A 19446-nucleotide genomic window follows, 5' to 3' on the forward strand; every position below is an offset into this window, starting at 1 on the left:
ATGAGTAATTTGCCATTTGAACGTTTCAAGAATCGGATATATATAGAACGATCCGGGGTTGTTATTTATGCCCTCGTCGTGTGTGTTTTTCTTCGTAGTCGTCTGTTTTTCGCGCTGTTTCCTACGATGAGTTCCCATCAACTCACCCAACCATCCATTCTTCTATGATAGCTGGAAAGGTTACCGCAATCTATGAGCGACGGCGGAAACCAGACTGGTTGTCTGGTTGTCGCCGTCGCTCATAGATGGCGTTAGCTGTCCACAGTTTTGTGTAGTTTTGTGTCGACATTTGTTTGGTACCGGACACGAAACTGGGGAAACTAGCCCTTGACAGCTCCGCTGTAAAAGTCGGGCAAGTTGGTTAATAATCTTATCATATAAAACAGCGCAAAAACGAGACTAAAAAACAAGGAAGGCAGGGCTGTGTCTGTGCCTTATAAAAAACACACACACAGCGCTTTTTTTGCGTAAAAACAAAAAGAAAGCGTTAGCTTGACGGTTGCCCATGGAAAGGGTCCATACCATACACAACACAGGGCAAGTTGCGCACTGGAGTGCCTCTAGAACGCGCTAAAAAAGGAGCATTAGTGTGGAGCCCAAAAATTCACATTAAGAGATCTGCGCCCGTTCGGACAGGTTTGAAAACCTGAACCCGAATCAACCGATTTCAGTCAATATTACCTAGAAGACAAGGCTTGAGCATGACGTCATCGTTAGTGGATCCCGCCGCAAGCGGCAAACACGCCGAAGCTCGGCGAGAGACGCCGCAAAGTGGCAGACGCGTCCCTGTTGGCGTCATCGCCTGCTAGTGTCGCACACGTTATGAGATGCTGCACCACGCACTCGCAGCGATGTTGACCCAATTGTGATGACGTTTTGGCGAGGAAAGGAGTAGGCCTTGTCTGCTATACCGTTTTCACTTCAAGGAAAAAGACAACTTCTGCGCATTGTTCACACGCGGCGAGGAGTAGTTCTTACGAGATTTGGTTGTCGGAGAAAAAACCGATGCTTTTGGCGTTTGGAACGTGTACGTCTTGATAAGACAACAAAGATAAGAGATAAGGCAATTTGAGATCACATCTCAAATGCACCCGCATATATCTTAATTTTCTATATAATATGAGAAATCAGTAACGCTCTGCAAGAACCCGGAATTTTTTTTACTACGGTTCTTGAGGTGAAAACGGGTATTGGTCCAGTTCTAATGAGAACAAAGATGCGCCCTATCCCGGTTTAGGCCATGCCGATTTAGCATTCTTTCAAGAACTCTGTCTCGGTGTGTATTGCATCTTTTGATAGGAAAAAGAAAACTAGAAATTAAAAGTCGAGTCAAAGTAATTATTCCAGGCAGGGTCGTGCCTCGGAATTCCGGCGCAGTTAACTTTTAGGTAAAACTCGACAACAGCCTCTCAGTGGAATTTTGGCTCGATTGTAATACTCCATCTTCCTCGCTAAAATCAGCCAAGGCAAAAGAAGTGCAATCGTAAGGGGAATATTGTAGCTGCGAGGGTATGCGTGCAATTTATACACCCATTACCGAAGTATATTTGCTGTCATGTAAACTGAAATCAAACTTCGTCGTAATTGATATACCTTCATATTACTTACGACTCTTTTTCGAAACCGCGATCCCGGGGAGCATTTTTATGACTTTAATTTATGCGCTTCCATCTTCCGCGAGAGCCGTAAACACTACACTCTTATAAGTACCTGTAAGTGTACTGCACAGCGGCACAACCTTGACACCAATCATGGAGTTTATGTTTACTCGTTCAGTCAATGAGGAACGAGATGTTTAAGATGCTCCAATCGTAAAGCAATTGCGATAAAAAAGCGTTACCTTTTCTTTCACTTTGAGACGGTTTGACACTTAACACATGCATTACGCTCGCACTTTCTTTGGGTGAACTGATTAAAACATGACCAGTATAAATGTTCCAAGTGCACCTCCAGACAGTATACACTCGTGGAAACCTTTGACAGTGCAGCTACTGAATTGATGTAAAAATGTTGGTGTGGTTTTTCCTGACCTTTTTTCTGGAGATATTGTGACACCGAGTTGGGATTGAACGAAATTATTTCAGAAGAACATTACACTTATCACTTCAATCACTCGCCGACAGAAAACGCACCACGGCATCCTGATTTTGGATGGCAGACGCCGCTCCAAAGATCAAAAATGTTTTTTGCAAAAGATAATACTCGGAAAGAACAGCTTCGCGCAGCACATGGCGCCCTTAATCTTGTTTAAACTCTGACTACAATTCTAATCATGTTTAATAATCTCTCCCAATTGTACGGGTGGGCTTAAAACTAACGAAGATGACGGCGCTTAGAGGCGGTTTATTTTTCCCAGTGGAATTTATCGCCATTGCTTTAAGTGTATTCGTGTTCTGTCACTGACCGCTGGAAAAATGCTGTCCTTCAAAAAAAAATGTTTCTTTGGACTGTCTTCAGCAGTGTTTTAATCAACATTTTGTTTTGTAAGGGTAATTTCTTGAACTCTTACTGAGACTTTTCGGAGGACTGTAATGTTTGGGCCATGCTTTATTGCTCGCATTGCATTCCTGGCTTAATTAAAGCAGAAACATGGGCGCGCGCCACTTTCTGGCACTCTTTTTAAATTTCACGAACACATTTTGTGCAAGGTTCGGCGGCTTTCAGACATTCTTTTTCGCACTGTCGCACTACTGATTGGTACCAGCACGGCAATCGAAATAATAAAAATGCACATCTAGGCCCTACTAGCTGAGTGCATCCCCACTTCATAACTATTTCAACCAGCGTATTGCTGAAGGACGACCTCTAAATTACGCAAACAAAACAATACACGGCTTAGTGATGAGAGAGTATTCATTCGCAGCTACCTCGTTAGTTGCAAAGAATAGAAATATGAAATTATCTATGAGCAGAATCTCGAAGATTGAATTCTGCGGAATAAATAATAAATAAATTAATGATGCTACGAATGAATGACCAAAACAGAATGTTTTACCCCAGCGACATGTTCCATTATTAATTTCTTTTAAAAAGAAGGAAGAGTCCGTTTGGTCGGTTTGGTCGGTTAGAGCAGTTCGAAATACACTACTTGTTATTTTGGATGAAAAGGCTTTTATTGTATCTCTAATGCGTATTTCTGAATTTAGTCTCTATTTTTCGGTAAAGTGCTCTCGTCGATCTCTAGTTTGTACTTGCATCAACCTTACCATAGACTACCTCAGGTATGGAACTTTCGCGGAGGGTGCACTACCCTAACTACTTTCAGTCTGCCTTCCGTCGTTTAAAGTGCCATCTAGATTTTAGTTTGAAAACTCTGTGTTCTTTGGATGGATGAATGGATGAAGGGTGGCTGTTCCTTTTAAGTCCCGCGGTTACTTGTGCCACTTAGTATGGTGAAACGCGATCTTGGTGCTGTGCTTCGAAGCGGATGTGTTCCATAGAATACGCTGCGAATACGCGTTCCATAGAATACTCGTAGAACCCTCGGTCCTAAAACGGTGGCACAACGAGCGACTGGAGGCCAGCCGTGGGGGGACAGGTTGGGGGTACCACTCTATGGGGCGCCGCTGAGCAGCAGTATTTGAATGTCACGTGATATCCGGAATGTGACGATGCCTGGTTTGTTTACATCGGTGTATTCGCACGAGAGATCTTCATGCCCGGAGAAAACCGAGTACGTCCTAGAGCTGAGAGAAAGAAACAGCACGAGAATGAGGAGGCAGTGGAGAAAATCCAAGCGAGCATTCGCACGACGGAGTCGATGTAGTTGAGTCGCCGGAGTCTTTCCGTTCGCAAACCTGTTGGCGACTTTCACGGGCTCATTGAACAAAACGCAGGGAAAAAAATAATAAAGAAAAGACACCCCACACTTCAAGCCTGCTGGCGACTTTCGGGGGCTCATTCAGCAAAAAGGCAGGCAAGACATAATAAACAAAAGGCACCCCACACTTTAAAGCTATTCATCATTGTCCCTCCCCAAAAGCAGGGGGACAAACGAGGGGGCCCGACCGCTCCGACGGATACCGACGGAACGGCGGATATTCTGTAGGCCTGTCTCAGATTCTCCTCGGGTCCCCGTGAGCACGCCGCGAGCTCGGGGGATCAGCGAACACCCGTGACGCGTTTTACGTGACCTCAAAACTGGATGACGTTTCATCCTCTAGAAACTCCGTCGTGCGAACCTCTCGCCGCGGACGCCGTCAATCGTGTTGTCGCTCGCTAAATCGCTTACATGCTGTTCAGCCTTAATTTTCTATTCATATATCAGAACAAAACAAATGGGGAAGTAGAGATGATATTAACAAAACAAAAAGCTGTGGGCGAGAGCGATGGTGTGCTCGGATAACTTATCAGATGCTTTCTCGACGAGTCGTGTTGCATTTTGTACTATGTTTTGCTTTCAGGTGTGCCTGTTTCGTCCTCCGTGCGCATTCCACTGGCACAACTCAGCGTCAACGATAATCCGACTTTACTTTTCCCCAGCTCCTGAATTGATTTCTTTGTGTCGTCCGTGTCACCTGTCGCGCTGCAAAGTTGAAAGAATAAACAGCCTTCTTTATGTTGTCCAAAACGAAAGGACGCTCCTGTGCCTGTTCAGCAAATCGGGTCCGGAGGATCCCACATTAGAGCAAGTTTTGGACTATTTTACTATGCTGGGTCTGCAATGCAATGATGTGATCGAAAAAAAAAGCATGATGTTTTACTCTTTAGCCTATGTAGAAGCATTGGATTATTTGTTTTCGTATAATAAGTAGAGCGTTGCTGAACGTTTTTGCTTAGTACTACATGTTCTAATCATTCTAAATGGCTAATGAGCAGTAGCGAAAATATCATGTAATGTCCCAAAATGCTGTCTGCGACCCTAGGGTTTGTTGTGTTTGATTGACAGTATACAATAAAACTGTACCACAAAAGTGCTTTCTTCACGCGCAGGTCAGACATAAAAAAAATCTGGCATCTCCTCTCTTTTCAGTTATATTTTCATTGCGTTCATGACATAATATCTACATCTGTGCAATGTCTCAAATGGCTGAGATTGAAGCTTTAGATGTCGACCAAATTATTTATTTTAAATGGACAATCTTAAAAAGCTTCCAGTTTCCTGTTTCCACTGAAAACTGGAAACTGGCACATAGGCAAGTTTCCACTGGAAACAGGCATATGTTTCCTTTTTACCGAATTCTAATTTTGCATAATTGCGTGTTTCTTTTTTTTTTCTTTAAAATCAAGTTGGGCTTTTGATTTGCGTGCCTCTTCAAGGGCAACATTTCTTTTTGCCCTAACTCTGTAAATACTCATAGTGATTCACACTTGTTATAACGGGAGGATTCACTTCTTTACTGTAATTACCAAAACAATAAACGTGGTTCTGCTGCTGATTTTATTAAGGCCACGGTCCCACTAAATGTGGCAGCTTAGGTACTTTTTGGCAGGTCATTGCTCATCTCCTTTTAATTACAGTTTTGTGGGATTGATGTCATTCGAAAGGCAATGCAATCCTCTTTCATTTGATATTATGTGTGTGTTGGTGTTTACTGTTCATGCGCATTTGTAGCGTTGCGAATATGATGACGCAGACCCTCACTTGTTCCGCTAGTTCACGTTTTATGAACGATCCATTAAAGATAAAACGGTTCTAATACAGCAGTTTTGTTAAGATAATGTCGGAGCAGAATTTAACGATACACGTTTTTGGTATTTGCACTACTTTGTTTTTTTCATCCCTCCAAATGTTGCCCTAAAATTGACATTTTTCAGCACAAATATGTTTTTAATGACAAGAGCTAGGACAATGAAATTAGCTACAGATGTAGTGCTTATAATTAGTAATATGCAAAGAAAAATTTAATGTTGCGTAAATTTTTTTTTGTTTAGATATTGTATATCAAACGTAGCACTTTTTTGTGCTTAGAGTCATGGTACTTCAAATGCCGCTGAGGAAATGATTAAACTATGATAAAATAATTTATAATATTTAGAGCTACAATGGTTGCCCAAGAGGTGGACGCTGGCTTTTTTTCATTTTCAAACTCATAACGCCCCAGGAGGCCTTCAAACTTATCTGTTTTTGACGCATATCTTTTTTGGACATGAAACAGATTTATTGGCATCTAATAACATTTATTGTTTGGAATAGATGTACATTGCGACGTATTAAATTTTCACAATGATTTTGCTTTGGTTTCTTAATAGGTGTAGAGCTTAGCTAATTTTAAAAACAATTAAAAACTGTTTGGGTGTTTTGTTTCGCTACCTGGCGGATGGCAGACAAACTGCTGATTTCTAATATTCAAAAAATTTCCGAGGGCGGCGTTGGCGCCTGTATCATCATCAATCTCCGTGTCTTTTTACCTTCACGTTTAAAAAATATATTGGAAGATTTACTATCGATAAATGAATGGTTTAAGTACTGGGTCAGGTTAATAAATCTACGACAAATAATTACAGAAGCGTAGCGTGATATAATGTGTTTATTATTCGATATGATTGAAATCCATAAACAATAAACACGAGGAGGAAAATAATACACCCGAGTTCACTTCATGCCTAGAGTTACTAAATGAGCTTTAAAGTATCGGAACTCCGTTCCCCAAAATTGTTTTGGGCGCCGCCATATTGGGACTTGTTAAGAGCAAACGCAACTACCGATCGTCATGATCCAAAAGTATGACTTCCTCAGCATTAGATACGGTGCTAGGAAGCTGATGCAATATTGTAATGCTCTTTCGCGGGTTGTTTAAACATTTGTGGGGGACGGAAAAGCGTTTCCTGTGATTTTAGATAAAGCTTCAGATAACTGGCAACCATGATTTTAAGCCGCAATATGGCCAAGTGTCGTCACTCTGAACCGCAGCTAATTTACTGGCACAAGCGCGAACAATGAGGAAGAGGCAGGTGTCAAAAGGTAGCGGATTATGGAATCCGCGGGCCGTACGTCATGGCCCCTTTATGTATTACAAGCCTCTTGAACAAGAGCATTAATAGTGTCATTAAATAAGCTACGCTTCAGAGTAGCGACACTTGGCCATATTGTGGCTTAAAATCATGGTTGCCAGTTATTTATAGTTTTATCTGAAATCACATGAAACGCTTTTCCGTCCTCCACTTTAAACAGTTTGCGACAAAGCAAAGCAAAATTACATGAGCTTTCTAACACCGAATCTAATGCTGAGGATGTCGCATTTTTGAATCATGACGATCGGCAGTTGCGCCTGCTCTGCACAAGCGCCAAAATGGCGGCGTTCACAACACTGTCGGGGAAGAGAGTGCCGATACTCTAAGCGCAGCTCATTTATTGGCTCTAGTTCCCGCGAAACTCCTTTTCCCTGATTTAAACTGAAAGTAAATATGAATAATACACCATTATTATAGCTTATTTAGTTATAACCAACTACACATAATGAGAGGAGGAAGCGGCCGGGTAGGAGAAACGCGGGTTTTATGTGCGACCGTTCTGACCGTCTAAAAAGGGAGAACGCGCGAGCTTTCACTGGTTTAAAAAAGGCAGCCAAAGAAAGGAGGCGGCACGCTGTGTTCTTTGTTATTATGCGTCTAATTGCAAATTGTTGTGTATGTTTATACAGCCGGAAGTTAGCCTGCCTTAGTGGGCATCTGGTGTCTCAGCTGTAGATGAGCAATTTAGCCAGTGCGGTACCACCGCAAACCTGGGGTCTTTAACGTGCACCACGCGGTAGTGATGCACGACCGCACGCCGGTACGATGCTCTTCCACATCGAAACGGGCAGGGGCGGGGCGGCTTCTACAGCGCGAGCTTTCGCTCCAAGTGCTCCGAGCTGGTGTGCGCTAGACCATGCACTCGGCCACCGACCCCCCCACCCCTTGTGCGTCTAATTTATATAGAGGTATAAGTATGTGAAGATCGACGACGGACGTCGATCGTCTCGAGGTAATGTAACGTAATAACATTATATAAATAATAAATTTGTTGAAGAACTGAGCGACTCAATTTTTCAATTCTTGGATTGTAATATGGCGGTAGCCTATTGTACTTACTGTTGATGAAGAGCAATATGAGGTGACGAGGTAATGGTTAAATTATGAGGCTCTATAAGGACGACGAAATTAGTCGGCGTCGAACGACAACGTACAGTGCCAGACTTGTTTCAAGTATCGTGTACCCAGAGACTTTCTTCACCCGCAACAGAATATGGTAGAACCAATGAGGATGCTGCTTTACAACTGTACGTGGAACAGGAAAACTGCACTGTGCAGAAGTGCGGCTTATTCGTTAATATGAGGGACGGATTTCTAGCAGCATTCCCTGATTGACCACTTGGAACAAATGGTCTCGTTGACGTAAAGTGTTCCCGTTCCCAAAGATTCTTGAAGCATACCTAAACCGCAAAGGAGTATGAGGCGAAAAATAAGAAGGAGCCTGTTCTGAAAGGTGCAGATCACCACCATAGCTTCTACTACCAAATACAAGGGCAGTTACCAATACACAAAGAGAGTTTTGTGATCTCGCTATATTTACACTCCAGGGCATTGATATCGAACGTATTCAGAGGGATGACACCTTCTGGTCAACCAACATGGAGCCTTTTCTACTCAAGTTTTACATAGAAGGCCCGACTTCCGCTGAAATTCCTCACATAGACGAGTTGTCTGACCGAATAAACTGACATTGCACGCGATCTGGGAATCCCTCGATCTTCTTTCGTAGGCCATAGTATCATGAGATCGAGGGGTGTGGCTGTTCGTCCGCCGAATATTGCTTCGGCGGGTGTTTTTACCGTGTAATATGAGACCGTCGCGTGCTGCTGGAACAAGAACCTTGGCGATTCTTCACTGAACTGCTTCTTCCGTAAGCTTCAAAAGGACTTTTTTTCGTTTCGCACACCATCCGTTCTGCTTTCCCGTTAGTTGCAGGATGGTATGGTGCACTAATGTGATGCCTGATGCCGCTTTTTTTTTCTTCAAAAACTTCTTTATTTTATTTGAAGCATGATTTGGTGTGTTATCAGAGAAAGGTATTTTAGGTAGTGCAAAAGTAGGTAAAAGAGACCGTAGAACGTCAATGACGTGTTTGGACGTCGTGGCAGGCATCGTGTAAACTTCCAGCCACTTAGAGTACGCATCGGCCATGACTCCGCAGATGCGGATACGTTTCGCCATCCACCGACTGAATAGTGGATCGTTTTCAGTTACTGTTCATGATGACGTTGGACTCAAGGAATACTTCGAGCCCTTCCAGAAAGTTTCTGGGAACCCCCCCCACCCCCTCCCCCCCCCCCCTATAATGTAACAACCTTTACAACATCTTCTGGACCCCGTGAAACACAATATTTCGTGACGTTATTTTAGTCGTCATTAAAATGGTGAGGTAAGTACCGTAAATCGCGAATCAGTTTACTTGACGTCCGCTTCCACTGGTGTCTTGGATGATTGAGTCTACTGAGCATGCATTCCTGCACAGGAAATTTTCATTGATAGAATATTGACACGTCAATCAACATTTGATTCCTTCTTGGTAAAATTTATTGCGAAAGCCCGTTACAACCACCGAACCGCATGTCCCTATATCAGAGAACAATTTATACCCAGCCTGACAATCTCGCATACATCCGTTTGATGGGCCACGCTACTTGAGCTAGCTGGGCACAGCTGGCAGCGGCGCGAGCAAGGCCACGAGGGGAACGTGATGGTGCTCGAGCCATCCCACTGTGAACCAATGTTTCGGCCACCCCACGGGTGCGTGTCGCCATCTATTGGTTGAACTAACGCCTTGTTCAAGATGGCTGCCGTGGGACCAAGCTCGGTGAAGAAGTCCAGGATGTGTATGAAAGCAAATGGGTGCAGCACTGGCCCTGATTTTTTTAATGAAGCAAAATTGGGACAGACTAAAAGTTTTTTCTTTTTTTTTTTCTGAAACTGTATATTAAAGCTTGCAAAAAGATGTCAGTCCAACATTAGTGAGCTGAACATAAACGTCTTCGGCGTGCTTTGTCAAAAAAAGGACTTCTTAGCAGCATGGAAGCGTGGAATGAAAACCTGCCAGGACGCAAAATATGTAATCGTCCACGGCGAATGTAAAAACATGTTATAGAAACAAAAAAAAAAATCGGCAGAGACAGTTAAAGCTGCTTACGTGTAGGAATCCGAAAGCATTCGTACAAGTAGCGCGCCACGTCTTTCTTTTTCACACGGCACTCCGGCGGTGACACCACGCTCTCCCACTGCGCAGGCGGGGCGAACCTCGCCGGCTTCACAACGGCTTCCGTGCTGTGCCTTTCTTTGTGTTTTACTTCCGAGGCGCGTCCGCTTCGACCTTGAGCGCCCCGCCGGCTACCGTGGTGAGGCACCAGCGTTGCAGTGCTTTCCTTTGTGTTTTACATTTGAGGCGCGCCCGCTTTGCAGCCGATGTGAATTTATGTGCCGTTTCGCTCAGCCAATGGTAGTTTACGCGACGTTTCGCTCAGCCAATTGAATTTAGGTGACGTTTCGCTCAGTCAATGGGTATTAAGGTGCCGTTTTTCGCTGCTACAGGCATCAGATAACACCGGCTTCGATTAATGGGACAGTTGATGCTTTCGCATTAAAAAGACAAAATGAAAAGTTACTAGCCAGACAGACAGAAGCGGCAGCTCCGTTGGGAGCGTCAAAAAAGACCTCACTTTGGATTGTGCCGGGTTTCCTCTAGATGGCGGCAACAAAACGTCTCGCCGCGATTGGGCTGTTTCGCAACAGCGCTTAACTAAGCTAATCTAGTAACGTTGAGTCGCAAGTGTCTCTTTCTCGCAACGCTGCACTGTGGCGGAATCGTAGGTTTCGAAGCCGGGTAACGCTGTTGTCGACATGGCACTTGTGTAGACGCTTTACGCAAATCCTGTTTATGTGCATGCGCAGTCCACACCTGGTGTGGACCAACGAAGACTTGTTTGTAAGCAGCGTGTCTGTTTGTACTGTATAATTGCAACAGAACGCTCCCGGCTCTTGATAATAACTAGATACAGTAATGCGTTACTTGTGATGCGTTACGTACAAGTCTGGTCTCGTCATTCATACCCTCAGTCGTTTCTACATGCATATTTTCTCACGGCGTGCTCGAAACACCCGTCATAAGGCCAATGTTTAATCATTTCAACCTTTGAGAAAGGCAACCGGTATTACGATTCAGTGGTCGTGCGGTTTCAGAGGCAGAAAAAAATGGACGCCACGTTGCCACTGCTACTGCGCGACGATTAAACGCGCACACCATTCGCTGGTGTCATCGGTTTAACTGGTTAAACAAAGACCCGTGATTGATGTTTCGAACTCATCGCGGAGAACTAAACATACAGGAATATCGGAGACTGTACACTCTCAGTATATTCTGCATGCCTATTCGAATATACGACTCAGACGGGTCTTCGATAAGTGGCCTTATTTTAACCAATTTAACCGGTGAAATCGAAGAGATGTTTCAGCCGCCAAAGGGCTTCGAGGTCGCTGATGGTTATCGAGTTTTATCAAATTGTTACCATGCACTAAATATCCACCCCCGAGTATGGCCAGAAAATATCTCATCAAAAGAATCACCATTGTTGGAGAGAACACATTGTGAAGTTTACGCGCACACCTCCGCATTGCTGACTGCCGCTCTACTGGCAACAACGAGCAGGGTCGCTCGTGACGTCAGCTACAGTATCCGAGAGCAGACGGCGCTCCCTCCTCCGCTTCGATGTGCGTTGTTGAGAGAGTTACGACCAGAGTGTGCGTGTGTTGTTTTCCGGATTGAGTCTGGTTTAGGCTATTGGCGGAATGCGATGGAGGTTGGGGAGAATTAGGAATGCTGCTACATTTCTTCAGTGACATCTCATCGGTTTCTCACCAACTCTACGACGGAAGTGTTTCCAGCAGTCCGACGCGAAAACTGGCTCCTAGTGTTCGTATTTGTACAATTGTACATTTGTACAATTGTTAAGTTAAAGAAAAAGTCAGGAACTCCTTAGCTTCTGTTAGACATCTTCCGCTAAATAATCCCGCCAATTATTTGAGTGCTCCTTCTTTCAGGCAACTTGTGGCAATGAACCCACAGGAGGGGCCCCGGCAGTCTTGAAGAAAAGTTACTCTGGTGCGTCTGAAGGCACAGGGAGCCCTCCAAGAGTTCTCGAAGTTCCAAAAGAAGTGGAAAGAAAATTCGGTGCTTGTTTAGATTCATTTTTTTTTCTATTGTTAATATTACTTTTTGTTGTCATAGGCCAAGATGGTTCTTTTCGAGGTGTAGCTTGTCAGCATAATTTTTTGTGAAATTTTTTTTTAGTAGAATGCTTACTTTGATATTTTTTTGATGGCTCAGCTGCCCCAAATATATATGCAGCATGAAATGTTTTCTTATTGTGTATGTGTTCTAGTCATTTAAAAGAAAAATAAATGTTAATATTTTTGAAGCAGCAAACTGTTCAGTCTTCTTCGCAATGGGTCCGTTGCTATGGTTTGGAACCAAAACGACCAAGCGTGAAATTAGTTTCATAAGGATGTTTACAAATGTTTATTTGCCTTTATCCCCGTCCCTACATGTACAATGATCTCTAAACTTGACGTAGCGTGCGAGCACTTTCTCATAGCATTCCTGGCTGTTCTATTAAGTATATATGTCACAGATTCATTGTTCTGTTTTTCAGGTTAGTGCTCGCATTAGATACGACAGTTGAAATTTTCCATACAAGTTTGGGGAAAATTTCCGCATTGCAGGTAATTTTATGTTGCAAAGACTTGCATCAAGTTGCGCCTGCCAACTGTCAGGACATTCCTGTTTTGCATGTCACATATCAACTTTTTTAAGGAGAAGCTTGGCATGTGACATACAAAGCCCGGATGCACTCGTGAATAGCGGTAGTAACATAAAATGGCGCGAGTACTATCACAATCAAGATTGAACTTTTTCCGTAAGTACAAGAAATGTAACCTGTGTCATTTTGGACGTATTGGAACATGTGATGTACTTCGTAAAAATGGTACATGTTCCAGCATGGCTTGCAACCGAACATGTGCTGCTGTGTGCCATGATGGTACATTTCCTGTAGCATACACTACTTGTTCCGTGATGATGGTGTATGGAACTTATTGTGGCTGCCCATACAACAACAACATGTCCCGTACTAAAGAAGTATGGAACATGTTCTGTAGTCCGGTAGTACAGTACATATTGTGGCAACAAGGTTAGCATGTATGTGTCCCATACTTTGACAGGAGTTTTTCTAACAGTGTGGGCGAAACAGGTACAAGCTGCCCATGTGCTAATGTTTATACACCTGACGTCACAATAAGATGAAGGACCAGTAAGGTTGCAGTTTAATTTCGGTTTCGGTATATCGTATTTGTACAATTAAAAATGTCCTAAAAAGTTTTTGGGGAATTTCCTTACTGCTCTAGGCCCAGTTCTTTGCGCTCCTTCAGAAAATATGTTTAGTTGAAAACGTTCAAATTGACAGCGGATGTCCATGACATCCATCAACTACCGTATTTGCTGAATGGAGAAAGTGATAACCACAGAATGGTGTTTCGAATGCCTCGCAGTGCGAAACATACTTGGGGGCTTCTGAGACTGTGGACTTGGTGAAGTTTTCATGAAGAATAGGAATTACGCACATCGTAATTAAAACAAATTACCGGCGCTGTTTAATCATTTTTCTGCTAATTTTAGCGAGGACACTGACATCACGTTATCAAGTCGCGATGTCATGTGACCCGAGGGTATACATCACCGGGTCACGTGACCTGATTTCACAAAAAATTACGTGGCATCATTTTTTATGCTGCATATAGCGAGGAAATCGGCGTCATAATTTCGATACTGCGACATCACGTTTTCTGAAGTCAGCGACGTTGTCACAAAACGTGACGTCACGGTGAAAAGCCGTGATGTCACGTGATAACCTGACGTCACGCGACGTCAAGTTCGTCGCTAAATTTAGTTTTAAAAAAATTGTGAGAAACGGGAGAGGTTTTATTTCGATGCTTTGAGCAATCTCTGCTCGAAACCTCGAAAATGGAGGCTCTGCTGCTGCTCACAATTTTTTACGTCTGATACTCTTTTGGTTGATAATTGCTTTAAACACTTTGGATCTAAATTTAGCGTAGATATGCACTGACGGATGAACGGACGAACCAAGTTTCTGAGCTTTGGGAGTTGCGTTATAAAGCATTTCATGTTCTATAAACCGCTTCAAACTTTGCGGGATAACCAACTTAACTTTTATTAGTTTATTGTAGTCCCCTTTTCCCTGCCCGCTACAATTATAAAAGGACGAAGACAAAAACAATAAACAACATATCTCTCTCAAATAAACCGGTACGCACTCTGAACGCAAGAGCTGCAAGCTCGCATGCAGATGCTGCGCTCCGCCAATCCCACTTAGAAGACAAGGCCTTCGCTTTTGCCTCTCATACGTCATCACTAGTGGATCGGTGCTGCGCCACCTCGTTGCGTTAGCTTGCGTCAGCGTCGCCGCTAGCGCGTCGCAGCAGCGTCTCCCAAGACCGTAACTCCGATACGTGGCGACGCGAAGACGGACGCGTCTGCCGCTTTGCGGCGTCTCTCGTCGAGATTCAGTGTTTGTCCCTTGGGAGTGGGTCGGGGACACACTCATAATGACGTCACGAGCAGGCCTTGTTCTTCCAAGGCGGCGTTGGCAAGGTCCCCAGTTAGGGCGGTGTCAACGATCCCTTCCACCGGTGCACCACGATTCGTACGCAGCGTCCACTCTTGCCGAGCTGTGCGCTCCGAGATGCGGCCAGATACCGCGCGCCGTAATGGTCGAATTTCTTGCCGGACGCGACCATCGTGTCTGCAAATACTATGCGCCCGATCCATCATCGCGCTCGTTCGGAAGACAGCGCCGGTCCTCACCAAGTTTATGAAAGGGGCGTGTACAGGTTCCGGCCTTTCAGCTAGGTCTCGTGTCCCGCCTAGTTGACCTTTCGACCATAAGAAAGGAAAAAAGGGAAGTAAACTTGTTCGCTTTTCAATAATAAAAGCGAAGTTGAAGTCCGTCGATTCTCCGCTAAGTACTTTAAGAAGCCACGCTTCGACGTCTACACCGAGGACCGGACGCATCTCATGCATTTTCAATCAAACTTGCTCTCCCCCCTCCCCCTCTCCACCCTCCCCCCTTCTCCCTCCTTCCTACCCCGCCAGGAAGTATGGCCAGTTGCAGCGGCAAAATAGGTACAAGGGTTTCCAATATTTACGGTTGGTATTTATCCAAGCAGAAAAAAATAGCAAGAGGAAAATAGAGAACGGAAAATGAAAAATTCTTTTTCAGTCAACTTGCTCATCCAAGTTGTTCTAGAGTTGTCATTAATATTGAGTGGGTGCCTTTAAGGCACCTCCCCCTTTTCTTATTTTAAGGTTATGGTTGCAAGTCCACTGAGGCCAATTAAAGAGGTACATGAAACAATAAAACAGATTGATCTATATTCCAACTGTTTTGAGCATGAATAAAAGTGTTGTTTTCAGGATATAGAGGTAAACGATGTTAAAATTAGCAGGTTCAAAATGCAGAGGGCCAAGTACAGCTAAGTAGTTTCAGAATATCCTCGTTGCGAGGTACGTTCATCTTTTTCTTAAACAGAAGTTCCACATTTGGCGCAGCCTTGAAGCACTCAACAGCCACAGCCTTCCATGAACTGCATTGCCATTGCCATTGAAGTTTGAATTCGAAGGACAAAGTTGTGTGCAATAATAAATCTTTTGAAATGCATTTTACGTTATGTGAGAAATTGTAATCGAAGTACTGCGTACTAGCGCTAAATAGATAAGTTATATGCTGACTATATTGTAGTGATAAATGAGGTCGCGCAGCGCAACTAAATTCATTGTGTGTCTCCACATATAGCAATGAACCAAATAGACCATCAACGTATCGGATATATATATACCTTAAAATAGCAATAAAGTATTTTGTAAAGCACATTTAGCTGAGTAACTCTTTCAGAACTGCCCCACTGTTTCGGCCAGTGTAATTTTATATTTTCTCATTTTAATCACAGATTCAGGTTGCGGAAAACATACCTAGGTCTTTTTTCTCTTTTAGATAAAATAACGGTTGGGCAGTTCTTCCTTTCACTCTCTCTGACCACCTGATTTCGGATTGTTTCGCTAAACTTTCTGCAGACGTGTAAGCAGTGACTTCTTTTTTTACACTTTGTTAATGGGGTGCGTCACAGCAAATCCTACAACAGGGGTGACTAGGGCTAGAGTGAATCTGCTACAATACTTGCACTAAGCTAGGATAAAAGGTATACCAATATCAGAATAAAAGCGAAACGTCTTCTTAACCTCAGCGTCCAGTTGAGTCGATTAGGCAGGAGTAGCCTGCTTGGAAGGCAGAAGGAGCATCATCTTGTCGTAAACGATTTCCTGTTTTGGAAAAAAGGAGAAGACAATATAGCCGCAGTTTTCAATATGAATGAAAGGATCCATAATACTGTTGCTTATTGCATTTCGCACAGAATGTTGTCAGATGAGGATTTGACAAATTTTGTTCGTCCTCCATTTCACTGAGGTGAGTGGAGCACTTTACTCATTCCACAGGGCCTTTGTAAACAGCGGGTAAAATTCTAGAAGCCTATATCTTGGTGGCCATTAATAACTTGCAAGTTCTATGGACCTAGTTGGAGCTTGTCTCACAAAAAGCCGAATTTGAGGGATCATTCGATCTGAAATATTCTTGAATTTGACAAAAGGAATTCTAGTTTAAACTTAGATCGTTAGTATTACCCCTCATCCTTCAGCTCTCCAATTAGCGTCTGCAGCTTGACTCGCAATTTTATAATAGGCAGCAATTCCTCAACTATTCTATCTGCCAGGTTTAGAAGTCTCTCCATCAACCTCTTCATATATAAAAAACATAGAACATTGTGTATATAACGTAACGTAACATAAATATGTAAATTGTGAGGAGGGTGAAGTGAATGATGGGGCAGTGGCATGCACCATCATCGCAGGTCAAGCTACATCAATGACCTGATCGCCAGTAAGCCATTCTCTGTTATATCATATTCATACCATAGAGATCCACACACCAACAGACAAAATGTGGATATACAAGAGAAGCTTGTAATAACCATATTACCAACAAGCTCTGGAATGCTGGGATAAATTCCCAGAAGCAGCAGCGGTGTCCAGAATGTATCGGGGCCTTCGTCAATCGGGATCCGCAGTCCCGAATCTTCTGGTCACTGCTCCATTGCTTCTGGGGATCGGGCTTTCCACTGTTTCTTGGTATTATTCATGCATAATTGAAAGTCAGGAAAACATTGTGTTACTGATGTTATACTGACACCGAAAGAATGATCAATCTAACCAATGACCTTTGGCTCGATATAACGATAGGGACCGCATTTTTGTTCTATGCAGAACACTTCTTATTAGACCCCATGAACTGGGGGGGGGGGGGGGGGGGTTGTTCGAGGTCAGAATGTTTTACACGCCGAACATTCTACGCCCATTACTCCAGAAGCCCACACGTGTACATAAGGGGTTCCGCGTGGCGATCTGCAGTCAGTCTCGCCTCAGCGTTCGACTCTGCTGTTTCGCCGACTTCGACGCCCGCGACGCTCTGTTATTATCTTTTGTTCCCTTTTAGTTTTGGCACAAGTTCGCCACATTAAACGTTTATTTATTGGTTTTTGGCCACCACCCGTGACAGTATTTAGGTGGCTATATAAATGATTTGTTGGTTCAGTTGTTTTGCTCGTAGGTGAGCCTTGGTTTGACATTTCTACGTCGTGGTTCTCTAAATATCTAGGAACGGATAAGTGAATTGTCCAAAACCTCTTATTTCTGCATATCTATTAGTGTGGACAACCATGTACGTAACGCGTTACTAGTCACAATTTACACCTACCTAATTACTTTTTTGGTGTGGGGTAACACATTTAGTTACCTTTTTTTCAGAAAAGGAAATAGTAACGTACTTACTTTCAAGATCAAGTAACGAGTCACGGAATTTCGTTACTTTTGAGGAGTAACGTTTACAACAACGTTCAAACAGCCATGTTTCAGTTCTAACCTGAGTATGCGTCTATTGGGATGAAGGCTTATAGAGCAAGTTTTATCGATGAACACGCCTGTCAAACTCTACAGCTGGGAATCTCCTTCACCCAGCGAGCACAATAAGATACGTTGGTTGAACCTTTCTAAAATCGTGTACAGACCGTATGTAAACCCGGAGGTTGCGAACACTGTTAGGTACAGATCCCAATGTCAACTTGAAACTTTAGAACCAAAAGAAAACAAGAGAGAGCGAAATCTCAGATTCACCAGTCCTTCCTGAAGCACATTACGGCCGTTCCTTCAAACGCGTCAGTAGAACGACTCTTCAGTGTCGCCGGACATGTATTCTCAAGGAAGCGTGGAAACATAACCGATGAAAGCTTCGAGAGACAGCTGCTGCTTAAGTGCAACGACTACTGAAAGGAAAACAGTAAACTATGGAACAAAAGCAGTTGTGCATTTAGCCGTCAAAATAGCGAGAAAAGTAACTTGTTGCTTTTGATGTAAAGTAACCCGTTCTTTTTGAGAATAGGTAACGAGTCACGTATTATTAGTTACTTTTTGAGCTATTAACAAAAAATGGTATCTATTTAGTTTTTTGGGGGTAACGTGCACAAGTGTGCGTGTCGAATGTGAGAAGCGTCGAACTGGATTCTTCCTCCGCCGTTAACGTACCATCGTATAAATTTACAATTAGGTATGGAAAAAATCTTGGCTTCTGATTCGATTCCCCGGCGGACGAACCGAAACCGAAATCTAAGGAACAAAAAAAAAGAAAAGAAACAGCGACGTGATAATCTTAAGAAAAAAAGCGCTTCACTTAAAAAAGAAAAAAGGTCTACTATAGCAGTATAGGTGGAACTTAAAGAAATAAAAAGACATATCTAAGTATCACGCAAAAGTAAGACAAAAAAGACGATGAAAAAGGTGAGAACTAATTTACGGCAATAAAAACTCACCAAAAGCAGCTCTGATTAAGTTTGAATAATCGGGCCCGTAATTATCCATCTCACTCGCCGTTGCCCTGGTTTTCGTAAAAGTGAAAGAGAAAGAAAGGAAGTGGGGGGGGGGGGGGGGGGGGGGGAGAAGAAGGAAGCGAGGCGGAATTCATTACGACCGCTGCTGCCCTGTGGCCGACACGCCGCCCTGGCGACAGTTGTGAATACTAACGACGCGTCGCTTGTGCAACACGTTTGTTTCCCCCACTCGCGCCAAGTTCAAGAAAGACAGTGGGCAGATGACAACCGTCCACCGTGGCCTAATGGCGCGGCGAGGCTTGCGTTTTTCGCACGAGCGGACGCGGGGTGGGCTAACACGGTAGAACGGAGCTACCAATTAAGGTGTATCCACACGACGGACCGGGCCGCGGACCGATTGATCACGTGATGCGCGGCCCGCGGGCCGCCCGGCTGCAATGAGCATCCACACGGCGGACCAAAAGAGGA

This window comes from Ixodes scapularis, unplaced genomic scaffold (genome assembly GCF_016920785.2).
Source record: "Ixodes scapularis isolate PalLabHiFi unplaced genomic scaffold, ASM1692078v2 PGA_scaffold0__279_contigs__length_252992795, whole genome shotgun sequence".
Classification (NCBI taxonomy): domain Eukaryota; kingdom Metazoa; phylum Arthropoda; class Arachnida; order Ixodida; family Ixodidae; genus Ixodes; species Ixodes scapularis.